Raw genomic sequence first — 7,903 nt, forward strand, 5'->3', positions numbered from 1 at the left:
TGTTCCAAAATATAAGCAACTTTTCATACCAGTACTGTAAGTTGAGGAAACAATCTTAGCACTATCAATCTCTCTATATGGTATACTTAACTGCTAAGCCCATCAGTGAAAAGGTAGCAATGGAGTTCTAACAGACACTTTATAATTTACTATGAGCTTAATTGCTATGTATGACAAAAGGGAATGTACAACTATTGGTAACACAGGAGTAAGTCAGAGCCATAACCATCTACTGTGATCATAGAGATAGAGGTTGTCCTAAATTAACTATCTGATTCTGAAGTACAGCATTTAATTTAGTCTTGCTGCTTAATGGATGAAAGTAACAGTCAGGTGATGGCAAGATAATGAAGAAGGCATCCGCAAGGAGAATAGGTTAAAGTTACTGACAGATTAAAAACAATTTCTAAATTAAACCTTTCATAAGTTTCTAATATTTTTACCAGTTTTTAACTTACTGTTTCACTGCTGAGTTTGCTGGTAAATTTATTCCCATCTTCCAAATAAAGCTGCTCAAGTTGTTTCACTTATTATTTTTATTTTTTAAACATCATTTTCCCCCCACAATCATCAACCAGTTCCATGTCTCACAGCCGTTTATAATTAAGAGTAGTACAGTAATTTGGAGGCAAACCTATTTTAGACTATAAACTCTTTCAACAGCTATTACTAAGGCAAAAACAAGATGATTTTATTCAGGTGTGGGAAATCCAAGAAGTCAGAGGGTTGAAAGGTTTAAAAACTTTTTGAACATCTGGAACTGAATTAAATGGTCTGGAGATAGCCTGAATAAAATAGCCAAGTGCATCCATGGCAGTGAAAGGGTTAAGTGAAGGATGCTTGTTATCTGTACGTTGTCAAGTGTTTAGATTACCGGTAACCCCTTCATGATGCTGACGTCTTCTTATTTTCACAAGGCTATTTCAGTCAACTTGGGAAGGACCTCTATTGGTGGATGGGTAAATTAAGGCCCTATCTAACCCCTTCAGTTCAGAAAAGTCTCCTAACATAAAGTCTTCAAGACGTGGCAAGAATACACTAAGATGTCCTTTGGCTGAGGGAGGTAAATGGTGTTCAGTTTATAGTCCATGTGTTTATAAGTAGATATTTAAGAACAGCCATGTTTTGAATTAACCTCTTCAAATTGGTGGTTCGTTTATAGTTTACTCTTCGTACCTCTGGACAATTTATTCAGCTTAAAAAGGAACTCTTGCACAGCACTACTGATGGGGTAAGTGAAAGCTCTATCAAACCCATACAGTACAAAAGATTTCTAAGCTGAACTTGATCTTTTATACCAATGGGGTAATAGCGTATGGTGAAAAATAATCCTTCTAGTTCAATAAGTCTCTCCTAAGCTGATTAAACATTTGTCTGAAGGTTGCAAGAAGAAAATGTGGAATACACCACTGTTGTGAAGGGATTATTTGTTGCTTAATATTTGTCAGTGACTTAATGCCGAGCTTATACTGGATGGCGAATATTATAACATTATGTCCTCTTCATAAGTCTCTGTATTATGATGTTCTACTGTATTTTATGTTATCCATATATTATGTCCTTTATTTTTTTTTCCTCTGTGTTGCCCTTTTTGAATGGTACTTTTTGTTATTTATCTCTGCAGCTTGAGGATGTCGTTTCCATTTCATTTTTGCAATCACCAGACAATTCTATTCAGAACAGTTTTGTGCTGGAATGGTTAGATACACCCTTCATTAATCTCTTCATTGAGGCCTTTAAGTTGAAATTTTAAAAAAATTATAAATAAAAGAAAAATGATGGTGTACTTCTCTAATCAAAATTTAAAAATGCACCACTGGACTGAACAGTTCAAATCTACAGTACAACTACAGAAAAACTACCAACAAAAATTCCATCACTGCTTATTATAGTAAATTTTGTTAATTTCATCCAATTTCAAGTATGGTAACAGTTTTATGGAAAAGAAATATTTATTGTTTTTAGAATATATCCCTGGCTTATATAAAGCCTGTATGTACATGTTCATCATATGTGTTCATTATGGAGAGGGTTGTGAGGTTAATGTATCTTCATTAATTTGCCAATCATAAGGTAATAAAGGTGTGGATGAATGGAATGGATTGGACTGACCCAGACCACAGAAATATGTTTCATTCTGTTCTTGTCATCTGTCAATTTTATTTAACTTTAGACTGATGTTTTGAACAGGAGGGGTTAGATATACCTTCTCTATGCAAGGCCTTTCTTAAATTGAGTAAAATTGCCTGGTAGTGGTAAAAATAAACTAAAAAAATATTAATTTAACATGTATAGGACAGCCTGCATTGTACTGTACATACATAAATGCAATCAATACCACATAAAAAGCCTACTGTTACTGCAGTTACGAAGACAGCCTGATTATGTAATGTAATTTTTAACAACACTGATTTTATATGATAGTTATTAAGAGATCATTTATGTACTGATTTTTGTTAGGTTATATTTCTCACCCGTTCAGGCAGAGGATGTCTTTTTCATTTTATTCTAGCATTTGTCAGGCTTTTTTTTATTCAGCTTTGGACCAGCCATAAACACAGAACGAATGATGGCAAAAATATGACCTTTCATGTTATCTTTCAGTCCAATATTTTTAGGTGTGTTATTGCATTTACTCTTCCCCTCCTCTCTCTCTTGGCATGTGACCCTCTTTCTCCTCCTCCCCTCACCCCTCTCTTTCTCCTCTTCCCCCCCCTCTCTCTCTTTTTCCACAGGACCCACTCTTTTCTACTTCCCCCCCCCCCTACTTTCTTTTTCCTTCTCCCCTCCTGCCACTCTCTTTCTCTCCTTCCACCCCACCCTTCTCTGTTTCTTCTCCTCCCCTCACCCCTTTCTTTCTCCTCTTCCCCCCCTCCTCTCTCTTCTCCCCCTCCCTCTCTCTTTTAGCACAGGACCCACTCTGTCCTACTTCCCCCCCCCCCCTCTTTTTCCTTCTCCCCTCCTGCCCTTCTCTTTCTCTTCTTCCATTCCACCCTTCTCTGTTTCTCCTTCCCCCCACCCCTCTCTTTCTCTCTTTTAGCATGGGATAGACTTTGAAATGAAGGGGCTATACAGAGCTTTCAGTAACCCCTCCACAACAAAAGGTTTGTTTATGTAAAATTATCTAACACCTGGAAGCATAAAGTACGTAAAATATATATTAGATGGAAGGATTAAAAGGTCTCAAAGCTGAATAAATTAATCTGGATATTGCAAGAATTAAATGAAAAAGACGTCAACACAGAGAAGACAATATTGGAACGGCAAGATGGGTTCAAGGATATGCTTTGCTAGACTTGTTTTAATTATACAGCATAAGAAGTATTCATGTATATTACAGAGGATAATTTTTAGAGGTTCTTACAATACTTATTTTAAAGTATAGAACTGAGCCATCTAGATTTTTAAACCATAAATAAAGTCTGGAAAACATTACTTTCATTTTTTGTTTTATTAGTTGTATGCATGACTGAGTTTGAGGTGATTTTATGTTTTTACAACCAGTTCAGTTTGATGACATATAGATTTATTTTATCCTTTATATTTTCTGATGCTTTTATTCAGCTTAGTAAAGATCTGTAGGAGCAGAGGGTTAATTCAGGCTATAATTAATCCATCCAATTAGTAGTCTCCCCTAATTGGAATAGCAATGTCTAGAGATACCAAGAATAAATTTAGTTAAAACAAACATCATCATAGTGAAGGGGTGCATCACTTCACTCCATATGATTTTTATTATTACTATTATTATTATTTATCTTTTGGAAGACTCAGAGCTTGAGAGGTTAGATATTTAACCTCTCATTACCATCTTTGTGCTGGACAGGAACACTTCCAGCACCAATTTAATCCACTGGCTCTGCTGCTTCATTATACGAGTGTCCTCAACTCCCTCTCGATCTGAAAGGAGGGTGATGGACTGCAAGAGAAGGGCAACTTCAGCCTGCAGAGTCCACCAAGCTCTCACGTTCAGATGAGCCTGGAGTTGCAACTACCACTATTGCCACAAGAACTCTACCCAAAGTTGAGTCATATGGAGAGAGCAAGAATAGAATAAAACATCACTGGACTGAAGAGGTCTGGCTAACAAATAACTCAGTCACTATTCAGTTCTGATTCTGTTTTGGTGTTAGATGAGATGGAGTGAGAGGTATATCCGTGAGGGGGGTGTGAGCTGGGAGCAGGGCAGTGAAATGGTGGGAGACAGGGCCACACAGCGGCGATTTGTTTGTGGCCACCCCTTTCGGGATTATGGTGTCTGGCAATAGATAGTTGTAGTTCATTTTACACTCAGATGAAAAGGGTGCCTGGTGGTCTAGTGGGTTATGGTGCTCCAAGCAGATGATGCCTATAAGGGTTTACATCCATGGGGAAGCTGTTTATCACCCACACAATGCCTCTGAGGGCTGAGTGACTAGTGAATCACCCTTTAATATGTGGACTAAACTGCCTAACCCTGGGCCCCTATGCTCTTGATGGGGGAATATAGGATTGGATGGTGGACAGAAGATGACAAATGAATGCTTCTAACATATTTTGAGTTTGTTTTTTATGTTCTATGCTAAACTCTTCAATTCAATGACATTTTTGTATTTCAGTTTTGCTACCTCAAGACAGTTTTAAAATCTGAAAGGAGGGATGATGGATGGAATATGACAAATGAATGCTTTTAACATTTTTATTTTTTTTCGTTCAAGTTAAACCCCTTCAATCCAATGACATTTTTGTATTTTAGAGCTGTTACCTTCAGACAATTTTAAATTTTGAAAGAATTAGTGAAAGCTGTATCTAACCCCTCCAGTTCGAAAAGTTTCTCCTAAGCTGAATACTGATGATGGCAAATAATGTAATGAATGTAAAATATGTGGCATGAGTCAGGAGGTTAATTGTTTATCTCTTCACTCCAATGACATTTTTTCACTATTCACAGCCAAACAATTTTCTTGAACTTAGGAGAACAAGTATCAGAGCTTGTGCGATTATATACAGCTTTTTACCAATCAGTTAAGTATGACAGAACTTTCCTAAGTGTAATAAATTATCTGGTGGGGGTCTGATTTAAATGAACAAATACATAAATAATAATTAAACCACTGGACTGAAAGAGTTAAAAGCCCCATTAATCTTGCCTCGTCTGTGATAATCCTAGGCAGCATTTTTATCCCTTGTACCCTGGAGGTCTTTTTCCTAGTTTATTCTTGCTGATACCTGACAATTTTGTTTAACTCGGGATTGGATCATTAAAACGGATGGTTGTACAGTACTCTCTATAGCCTTTGTTGTAACCCTTGGCTTGAGCATGAACCCAGTGGACTGCAAGTTTAAGTTACTCTTCTCTGTAAGTCCACCACTCTTCATTCAGGGGAGAGGGAGGGAGGCAAGGGATGTTTGTATACCCGGGCAAGCAGATCTACCCAGTTAAATGAATGCCATCACATGCAATCCCCTCTCGCCCTCACCGCCTTAATAATCCCCTCAATATGAGTTTCTAAACTTAAAAGTTTGGTGCCAGCAGGAATAAACTAAAAAGGATGCCACCCAGACTCAGTTATGGGAAGTGGCATGGAAGTAACACAAGCAAACAAATAAATTAACACTTCCTTCTCCCTGACAAAACTTACAGCATACTTGGTCAATGCAGTTGATTTTTATTTTCTTTTTAATCTATTCTTGCTTCTTGATTATTTAACTTTGGAGAGGACACTGGAACAGAAGGGATTAGGGACAACCTCCATTAATCCCCTACATTACCAAATACCTCCCTCTTGAGGTGGGAAAAACTAATAAATAAAAATAAATATATAATCTGGCAGTTGCATGAACAATTTGAAAATGGTTGTCACTATACTGAAAGGGCTAATTAGCTGTTAAATTTCAGAGTAAGTGCCAATGCAGAGGAAGATGATAATGTCACCGTGTCTGAGCAACTGTTAATTGCTGATGTTTATGTCAGTGTTTCAGCAGCCATTGATTTCAAAGTGATATGCAGTTTAAGGTGTTTACGGCACAGTACGAGTGTTTGAGCTGCTGTTAATATGTTGTATGTCGGTGTTTCAGCAGCCAGTGATTTCAAAGTGATAAGCAGTTTCAGGTGTTAATGGCACAGTACAGTATCAGTAGCTGCTGCCTGTTTATGGACTTAATGTGGTATGCTAGTAAAATTGGAAAACAAGAATATTAATGCAATACATGCAGAAATAAATTAATAAGAGTTAGAAACCCTCCTAAGCTGATATGAGTATGAGCCTTAAGCATTATTTGATGTGCTGGTGGGAAAAGAGTAGGACTGCTATCAGATCTGCCCTGACACTAATATGTATACTGTAATGGTATGTGCAATACTGGTCAGTTTATATTTACCTGAAGGACCTGTGCTGTGTCCTGAACTTGAATATGAAGTCGTGGATGCATGACTTCGATAAGCTTCAGGAATGATGTATGAACGTGCCTCCTTGATCACTAATTAAATCATCTCTACAGTCTGAAATGAGACAAGGGTACTTCATTAGAAAAAACAGGCTATACTACTGTTCAGTTTTGTGTTAAGTACAACAGTAGCGGTAGTACTGTAACCATTAACCCCTTCAGTGTCATTTTAATATTTTTACTTGAGTTCTCTTCAAAAATTTCAGTTAGGTTGGTACTGTATAGACTTTTAAAACTGGAAGAGTTAAATAAACATTAACTCCTTCAGTGTCATTTTAAAATTTTTACTTGAGCTCTCACCAAAAATTTCAGTCTGGTTGGTACAGACTTTTCAAACTGGAAGAGTCTGATACAAATTTATCTGACTTCTACTACTGTGGGTGACTATACTTGGGTAAACAGGATGGTCCCGTGCCAATAATAGTAACTAACACCACTGGCCAGTACCACATTACCCCTAATAAGCTGTAAGGGCCTGACACTAAGATATACCCTTTAGTATACTGAAGAACTGTATTATATTTGATTCTTGCTACCCTTGGACAATTTAATTCAGCTTAAAAGAGATGTCTGAAAATTATAATAAGTGACATAACCTTTATTTTCCTCTCTAAAGCAAGAAATCCTAAGTTCAAATATATATACTTGGAGTGGAAGGGCAGATTATTTTACTGTCCAGTGATGTTGAGATTTGACCGATTGTTCTCAGAATCAAAATACAATACGTCCTTCTCCTGGTGAAAAAGAATGTCATGGGACTGGAGTTAATACTAAATGGTAATAATCAATAAAATCATAAGGAGGCAGCAAGGGTATGTGAAGGCTATTTTCTAAGCCTCTCCAGCTCAAAAAGTCACTCCAAACCCGAAAAAAAAATTGTCTGGAAGTAGCAAGCATTAATAACATCACCTCAAATTGCTAAAAGTTGTTGGAGGCTATTTCCTTGCCCCATCAGGTCTCTGGAAGGCTGAACAATATCATCTGGGGGTAGCAGATATAACTGGGAAAAGAATTACAGTACTGTCTTACATCACTGTCCTCGTTTGTATCCCCTTTCCTGGTGTTTTTATTTTATTCTTATCTCCAAGTCATTTTATTTATGGTTGGGAAGCTCTTTCAACTGGGGTGGTTAGGCAGTCTTTGCTTCACTACTATGGCACCTTCCAAAGCTGGTTTAAATGTCAGGCAGGTAGAAAGAATAATCAATAATCCATCTTTATACTGACAAGCTTAACCTTTTCACAATGATGATGTAAACTGCATGTCATTCTTGTTATCTACGAAACTTCATGTTCAGCTTAGGAAATCCACTGTGCAGCTTAAGAAAGAAATCACTACTAAAGGGGTTAATGAAGGGTGTATCTAACTCCCATAGTTCAAAAAGTCACCCCTACATTAAATAAAATAAATAAAGGTACAAGAAAATATAAAATGCCAATATTCAGACAAAACACTCATTACAAATTTACCAGAACTG

This window comes from Coenobita brevimanus, chromosome 15 (genome assembly GCF_032717465.1).
Source record: "Coenobita brevimanus isolate Jiangsu-jjx chromosome 15, ASM3271746v2, whole genome shotgun sequence".
NCBI lineage: Eukaryota > Metazoa > Arthropoda > Malacostraca > Decapoda > Coenobitidae > Coenobita > Coenobita brevimanus.